Raw genomic sequence first — 8,317 nt, forward strand, 5'->3', positions numbered from 1 at the left:
GAGTTTACATCGAATAGATCTCCAAAAGAGAGGGGGAGAACATTGTATTGAGGTCCAAAAAGAGAGAACAAGCCATCTAGCTAATAACTATGGACCCGAAGGTCTATGGTAAACTACTCACAACTCATCGGAGGGGCTATGGTGTTGATGTAGAAGCCCTCCATGGTCGATCCCCCCTCCGGCAGAGCGCCGACGAAGGCTCCAAGATGGGATCTCGCGGATACAGAAGGTTACGGCGGTGAAAATTGTGTTTCGGTGGCTCCTGGATGTTTTCGGGGTACGTAGGCTTATATAGGAGGAAGAAGTACGTCAGTGGCCGCCCGAGGGGCCCACGAGACAGGGGGCGCGCCCTATAGGGGTGGGCGCGCCCTCCCCTCTCGTGGCCGCCTCAGCTGCTTCTTGACTTGCACTCCAAGTCCTCTGGATCACGTTCGTTCCAAAAATCATGCTCCAGAAGGTTTCATTCCGTTTGGACTCTGTTTGATATTCCTTTTCTTCGAAATATTGAAATAGGCAAAAAAACAGCAATACGGGCTGGGCCTCCGGTTAGTAGGTTAGTCACAAAAATGATATAAATGTGTAAAATAAAGCCCATAAACATCCAAAAGGGGTAATATAATAGCATGGAACAATAAAAAATTATAGATACGTTGGAGACGTATCAGCAGGCTAAAAAGAAACAGAGGGAGTACATAGTAGTATCCAACCGCTAGGCTGATTGCTTCCTGCGGGCAACTTTAGTGTTTAGGTCCTTATTAGGGCATCTCTAGCAGTTTGTATGTTAGCTTGTTGATAAAATATGTCATGTCATCAACCAACACCTTAACATACAACAACTCCAATGGGTTGTATCTAATTTGTCCAATAAGATGTGAGATAATAAATAAGGTGCTCTCTCATTCTACATTGAAGTTTGTGCAAGGGGTGTTGGTTCATGTACCTACAACCTTTCTCTCTTCCCTCATTTATTGTGTGATACATCATCAAAAATCTTATGTGGCAAAGTCTACCAACAACTATCTTACAACCCTTTACAGTCCTCATACAAGTAATAGTAACTTTGGAAACATTCACACATACTAGTAGTAAATAACTTTGAACACATTCACACATGACAGCTCCCGGCGGCATTAGGTTGCGCCGTCCTCGGTCACGGTCTCGGTCTTGTACTGGTGGCTCCTCGCGAAAACCAGAAAGATCGAAAAGTTCAGCATGCCCAGGATAGCCAGCAAACAGTAGAACTTGTGGAGGGCACATGCATTTAGGTTGTTCCCTAACCACGACTCCGGCGTCACGCGCTTAACAAGAAACACCAGGAAGCTACTGAAGTAGAGTCCCGCAGACACCGTCGCCAGGAACAACCCCGTGCTCATAGACTTCATCCGCTCCGATGATTCGCGGATAAAGTATTCGAGCTGTCCCACATAGGAAAACGCCTCCGCAGCGCCCATCAGGAAGAATTGCAGCACCACGAAGAAAGCACTCATGATGGTGTATGGGTCCCCGTTCGCAGCATGGCGGCACTTCTTCTCAGCTTGGGCCACGACAACCATGGCGACAGTGCCCAGGACAAGGCCGAGGCCGACGCGCTGGAGCGATGTCGGTCCCTGCGGGCGGTGCGTCAGGCGGCTAGCCAGAGGCACAAGAAGGTGCTCATTGACCGATGTGACTATGATGATGGAGAGGAAGAGGAAGCAGGGGAAAGACCCCATGGGGATCGTGAAAGTGGAGGCCGACCGGACGTGCCTCTCCATGTAGGTGGCTTCAAGGACGGAGTAGGTGCTTAGTTGGGAATACGTGGTCCAGAAGAGGGCGCACGTCATCCAGATGGGCAGGAGGTTGACTACGGATTTGACCTCCTCGACATCACTCATCGTCAACATCGCCCGACCAGGTGCTGCCTGCTACGTCTTGAGCTTGCGTTGGTTTTCCTTGAAGAGGAAAGGGTGATGCAGCAATCGTAGCGTAAGTATTTCCCTCAGTTTTTGAGAACCAAGGTATAAATCCAGTAGGAGGCTCCTCAAAAGTCCCACGCACCTACACAAACAAACAAGAACTCGCAACCAACGCAATAAAGGGGTTGTCAATCCCTTCACGGCCACTTGCGAAAGTGAGATATGATAGAGATAAATATATTTTTGGTATTTTATGATATAGATTGGAAAAGTAAAGATGCAAATAAAAGTAGATTGAAAGCTTATATAATAAGAGATAGACCCGGGGGCCATAGGTTTCACTAGTGGCTTCTCTCAAGATAGCATAAGTATTACAGTGGGTGAACAAATTACTGTCGAGCAATTGATAGAAAAGCGAATAATTATGAGATTATCTAGGCATGATCATGTATATAGGCATCACGTCCGCGACAAGTAGACCGAATTCTGCCTGCATCTACTACTATTACTCCACACATCGACCGCTATCCAGCATGCATCTAGAGTATTAAGTTCATAAAGAACAGAGTAACGCATTAAGAAAGATGACATGATGTAGAGGGATAAACTCATGCAATATGATATAAACCCCATCTTTTTATCCTCGATGGCAACAATACAATACGTGCCTTGCTTCCTTTGCTGTCACTGGGAAAGGACACCGCAAGATTGAACCCAAAGCTAAGCACTTCTACCGTTGCAAGAGAGATCAATCTAGTAGGCCAAACCAAACTGATAATTTGAAGAGACTTGCAAAGGTAACTGAATCACACATAAAAAAGAATTCAGAGGAGATTCAAATATTTCTCATAGATAAACTTGATCATAAACCCACAATTCATCGAATCTCGACAAATACACCGCAAAGAGAGTTACATCAAATAGATCTCCAAGAAGATCGAGGAGAACTTTGTATTGAGATTCAAAGAGAGAGAAGAAGCCATCTAGCTAATAACTATGGACCCGAAGGTCTATGGTAAACTACTCACAACTCATCGGAAGGGCCTTGGGGATATGTAGAGGCCCTCCGTGGTCGATTCCCCCTCCAGCGGAGCGCCGACAAAGGCTCTAAGATGGGATCTCGCGGATACAGAAGGTTACGGTGGTGGAAATAGTTTTCCGTGGTCACCTGTGATGTTTTCAGGGCACATGGGTATATATAGGAGGAAGAAGGAGGTCGGTGGACACTCGAGGGGCCCATGAGGGTGGGGGGCGCGCCGGGCACCCTCGTGGCCGCCTCCTCTGTTGCTTGACGTCCACTCCAAGTCCCCTGGATCATGTTTGTTCCTAAAAGATCGCTCCCAAAGGTTTCATTCCGTTTGGACTCCGTTTGATATTCCTTTTCTCCGAAACACTGAAATAGACGAAAAAACAACAATTCGGGCTGGCCCCCAGGTTAGTAGGTTAGTCCCAAAAATGATATAGAAGTGTAAAGTAAAGCCCGTAAACATCCAAAATGGGTAATATAATAGCATGGAACAATCAAAAATTATAGATACGTTGGAGACGTATCAAGCATCCCTGATAACCCACAAGTGTAGGGGATCACAACAGCTTTCGAGGGTGAAGTACAACCCAAATTTATTGATTCGACACAAGGGGAGCCAAAGAATATTCTTGAGTATTAGCAGTTGAGTTGTCAATTCAACCACACCTGGATAACTTAGTATCTGCAGCAAAGTATTTAGTAGCAAAAGTGGTATGATAGTGATGGTAATAGTACCAACAGTAAAGGTAAATGTTTTTGGGTTTTTGTAGTAGTTGTAACAGTAGCAACAGAAAAGTAAGTAAGCGAAGAACAATATGTGAAAAGCTCGTAGGCAATGGATCAGTGATGGATAATTATGCCGGATGCGATTCCTCATGCAATAGTTATAACATAGGGTGATATAGAACTAGCTCCAATTCATCAATGTAATGTAGGCATGTATTCCGTAAATAGTCATACGTGCTTATGGAAAAGAACTTGCATGACATCTTTTGTCCTACTCTCCCGTGGCAGCGGGGTCCTAGTGGAAACTAAGGGATATTAAGGCCTCCTTTTAATAGAGAACTGGACCAAAGCATTAACACATAGTGAATACATGAACTCCTCAAACTACGGTCATCACCGAGAAGTATCTCGATTATTGTCACTTCGGGGTTGTCGGATCATAACACATAATAGGTGACTATAGACTTGCAAGATAGGATCAAGAACATACGTATATTCATGAAAACATAATAGGTTCAGATCTGAAATCATGGCACTCGGACCCTAGTGACAAGCATTAATCATAGCAAAGTCATAGCAACATCAATCTCATAACATAGTGGATACTAGGGATCAAACCCTAACAAAACTAACTTGATTACATGGTAAATCTCATCCAACCCATCACCGTCCAGCAAGCGTATGATGGAATTACTCACGCACAGCAGTGAGCATCATGAAATTGGTGATGGAGGATGGTTGATGATGACGACGGCGACGAATCCCCCTCTCCGGAGCCCTGAACGGACTCCAGATCAGCCCTCCTGAGAGAGATTAGGGCTTGGCGGCGGCTCCGTGTCGTGAAACGTGATGAAAACTTCTCCTTGATTTTTCTCCCCGAGACGGTATATATGGAGTTGGAGTTGAGGTCGGAGGAGGTCCAGGGGGCCCACGAGATAGGAGGGCGTGCCCTAGGGGGGTGCCCCTTGTCTCGTGGACTGCCCGTGGGCCCCCTGGCCTTGATTCTTTCGCCAAAAATTCTTATTAATTCTGAAAAGTGCCTCCGTGGATTTCCAGGACATTCTGAGAACTTTTCTATTCTACACATAAAACAACATCATGGCAGTTCTGCTGAAAACAGCGTCAGTCCGGGTTAGTTTCATTCAAATCATGCAAGTTAGAGTCCAAAACAAGGGAAAAAGTGTTTGGAAAAGTAGATACGTTGGAGATGTGTCAACTCCCCCAAGCTTAAACCTTTGCTTGTCCTCAAGCAATTCAGTTGATAAACTGAAAGTGATAAAGAAAAACTTTTACAAACTATGTTTGCTCTTGTTGTTGTAAACATGAAAAGCCAGCATTCAAGTTTCAGCAAATATTATGAACTAACCATACTCACAATAACACATTAGGTCTCACAATTACTCATATCAATAGCATAATCAGCTAGCGGGTCATAATAATAAAACTCGGATGACAACACTTTCTCAAAATAATCATAACATGATATAACAAAATGGTATCTCGCTAGTCCTTTCTGAGACCGCAAAACATAAATGCAGAGCACCTTTAAAGATCAAGGACTGACTAAACATTGTAATTCATGGTAAAAGAGATCCAGTCAAGTCATACCCAATATAAACCAATGATAATGAATGCAAATGACAGTGTGCTCTCCAGCAGGTGCTTTTAATAAGAAGGGTGATGACTCAACATAAAAGTAAATAGATAGGCCCTTCGCAGAGGGAAGCAGGGATTTGTAGAGGTGCCAGAGCTCGATTTTAAAATAGAGAATGAATAACATTTTGAGCAGCATACTTTCACTGTCAACGCAACAACTATGAGATGGATGTATCTTCCATACTACATGCATTATAGGTAGTTCCCAAACAGAATGGTAAAGGTTTATACTCCCCCAAGCACCAACAAGCATCAATCCATGGCTTGCTCGAAACAACGAGTGCCTCCAACATACAACAACCCTGGGGGAGTTTTGTTTAATTATTTTGATTTGCTTTGATCTTTTTGGATCATGGGACTGGGCATCTCGGTTACCGGCCCTTTCTCGTGAATGAGGAGCGGAGTCCACTCCTCATGAGAATAACCCACCTAGCATGGAAGATATAGGCAGCCCTAGTTGTAACATGAGCTGCTCGAGCATACAAAACAAAATTTCATTTGAAGGTTTGGAGTTTGGCACATACAAATTTACTTGGAACGGCAGGTAGATACCGCATATAGGAAGGTATAGTGGACTCATATGGAACAACTTTGGGGTTTAAGGAGTTTGGATGCACAAGCAGTATTCCCGCTTAGTACAGGTGAAGGCTAGCAAAAGACCAAGAAGCGACCAACTGAGAGAGCGACAATAGTCATAAACATGCATTAAAATCAATTCACACCGAATACAAGCATGAGTAGGATATAATCCACCATGAACATAAATATCGTGAAGGCTATGTTGACTTGATTCAACTACATGCGTGAACATGTGCCAAGTCGAGTCACTCAATTCATTCAAAGGAGGATACCATCCCATCATATCACATCATAATCATTCTAATAGCATGTTGGCACGCAAGGTAAACCATTATAATTCATAGCTAATCAAGCATGGCACAAGCAACTATAATCTCTAAATGTCATTGCAAATATGTTTACTTCATAATAGCTGACTCGGGAACGATGAATCATCATATTTACAAAAACAAGAGAGGTCGAGTTCATACCAGCTTTTCTCATCCCAATAAGTCCATCATATATCGTCATTATTGCCTTTCACTTGCACGACCGAACGATGTGTATAATAATAAGAGTGCATGTGCAATGGACTAAGCTGGAATCTGCAAGCATTCAACTCAAGAGAGAAGACAAGTAATATGGGCTCTAAATATAAATAATCAATCATGCATATGAGAGCCACTAAGCATTTTCAATATGGTCTTCTCGACCCCCAAAAGAAAGAAAAGAAAATAAAACTATTTACACGGGAAAGCTCCCAACAAGCAAGAAGAAGAACTAGAAATCTTTTTGGGTTTTCATTTTAATTTCTACTACAAGCAAGGAAATTAAACTAACTAATTTTTTTGGTTTTTATTAAGGTTTATCAAACAAACAAGAAGAAAACTAGAAGAAGAAATTTAAACTAGCATGGATAATACAATGAAAGAGTATGAGCACCGACGACTACTTCGTGAACATGAATGTAAAGTCGGTGAGAAATACGTACTCCCCCAAGCTTAGGCTTTTGGCCTAAGTTGGTCTAATACCAAGGACCGCCTGGCTGATATCCATAAGTGAAACTGGGGTAGTACTGAGATGCAGAGGCGACCGCCTCCTGAGCAGCAGCGTGTTGGCGAGCTGCCTCCATTCCCCTCTCATATTCAGCGGCTTCTTCCCTGGTGATAACATATCTTCCTTTTGCCTGATAATCAAAAAGGTATGGAGTAGGAAGAGTGACAGGGACAACGTTGCGTCTGTCATAGATTAGTCGATAATGGAGGAATTGTTCATTCCTCTCAAGAAATTGATGATCAATCATAGCTTCTCTATCCAAATAAACAGGAGGTACAATCATATCCCCCTCTCATGGAGCTATATTAAGAAAATTAGCCACACGGGTTTCATAAATTCCTCCAAAGAAATTACCCTTTTTACTATTATTCTGCAACCTACGTGCAACTATTGCCCCCAAGTTATAACCTCTATAACCTGACACAGCACTCTTGAGAACACAAAGACCAGGGGCACACATGTGACATACTTCGTCCTTACCGTTAATGCATCTACCAATAAAGAGAGCAAAGTAATGTATAGCCGGAAAGTGAATGCTCCCTATGGTAGCTTGTGTTACGTCCCTAGATTCTCCCACAGTAATACTAGGAAGAAGATTTCTAACTTCAGATTTGGTAGGATCATTAATATTACCCCACTGAGGGAGTTTGCAAGCAGTTGTAAAATCCTCTAAATCCATGGTATAAGATGTATCATAAATATCAAACATAACACTAGGAGAATTACGCAAAGAAATATATTCGAACCTCCGCACAAAGGAATCAGTCAATTGATAATATTGAGGACACTTATCTTGTAAGAAGTCCTCCAGCTCGGCATTACGCACATACGCGTCAAATTCCTCCTTGAAGCCTGCTTTGACCATAAAATCATCGGATGGCCACTCACAAGCCCGTACATTGGCATCCCTTGGCAAATTAACATCTTGTTCACGTATAGCAATCCTGGGCCCTTTCTTTGCCGAGGAACCACCTTGGTACATTCTTCTAAGCATATTTCTTTTTCTGAAAATTTCTGAAATTTTAGTAACTTCAAAATAAAAGTGGATAAAACTAAACAAGATTGATAGCAACTACTCCTACAAGTGCCTAGAGCCTATATCATGCATTGGAATTGTTTGGGACCTCAAAAATTTAACATGCAAGCTCAAGAACATGGTCACCTATGCAGCAAAAATTTGCAATGAATAAAGCACTAGAACAAAAACTAATTGGACCAACGGAGGACTCACATACCAAGCAACAATCTCCCAAAGCAGTTTTGTGAATGGAGCTTTGAGCTAAGAGATCGAAAATCGCAGCAAAACGAGCTAGAATTTGGGCTTAAGCTGGATGGGGATTTTTTTGGGTAGAAGATGAAGTGTGTGGGTGCTGGCATAAGTGGAGGGGAGCCACCAGGG

At 43.0% G+C, this 8,317-nt stretch overlaps 1 pseudogene; it reads right to left on the bottom strand.

Moving 5' to 3' along the window:
- Nucleotides 1-1,130: 1,130 nt before the first annotated feature.
- The window catches only part of LOC123039252 (protein NRT1/ PTR FAMILY 6.4-like), a 28,200-nt pseudogene continuing 21,013 nt past the window's right edge, over nucleotides 1,131-8,317 (bottom strand).

This window comes from Triticum aestivum, chromosome 2B (assembly GCF_018294505.1).
Source record: "Triticum aestivum cultivar Chinese Spring chromosome 2B, IWGSC CS RefSeq v2.1, whole genome shotgun sequence".
NCBI classification, from domain to species: Eukaryota; Viridiplantae; Streptophyta; class Magnoliopsida; order Poales; family Poaceae; genus Triticum; species Triticum aestivum.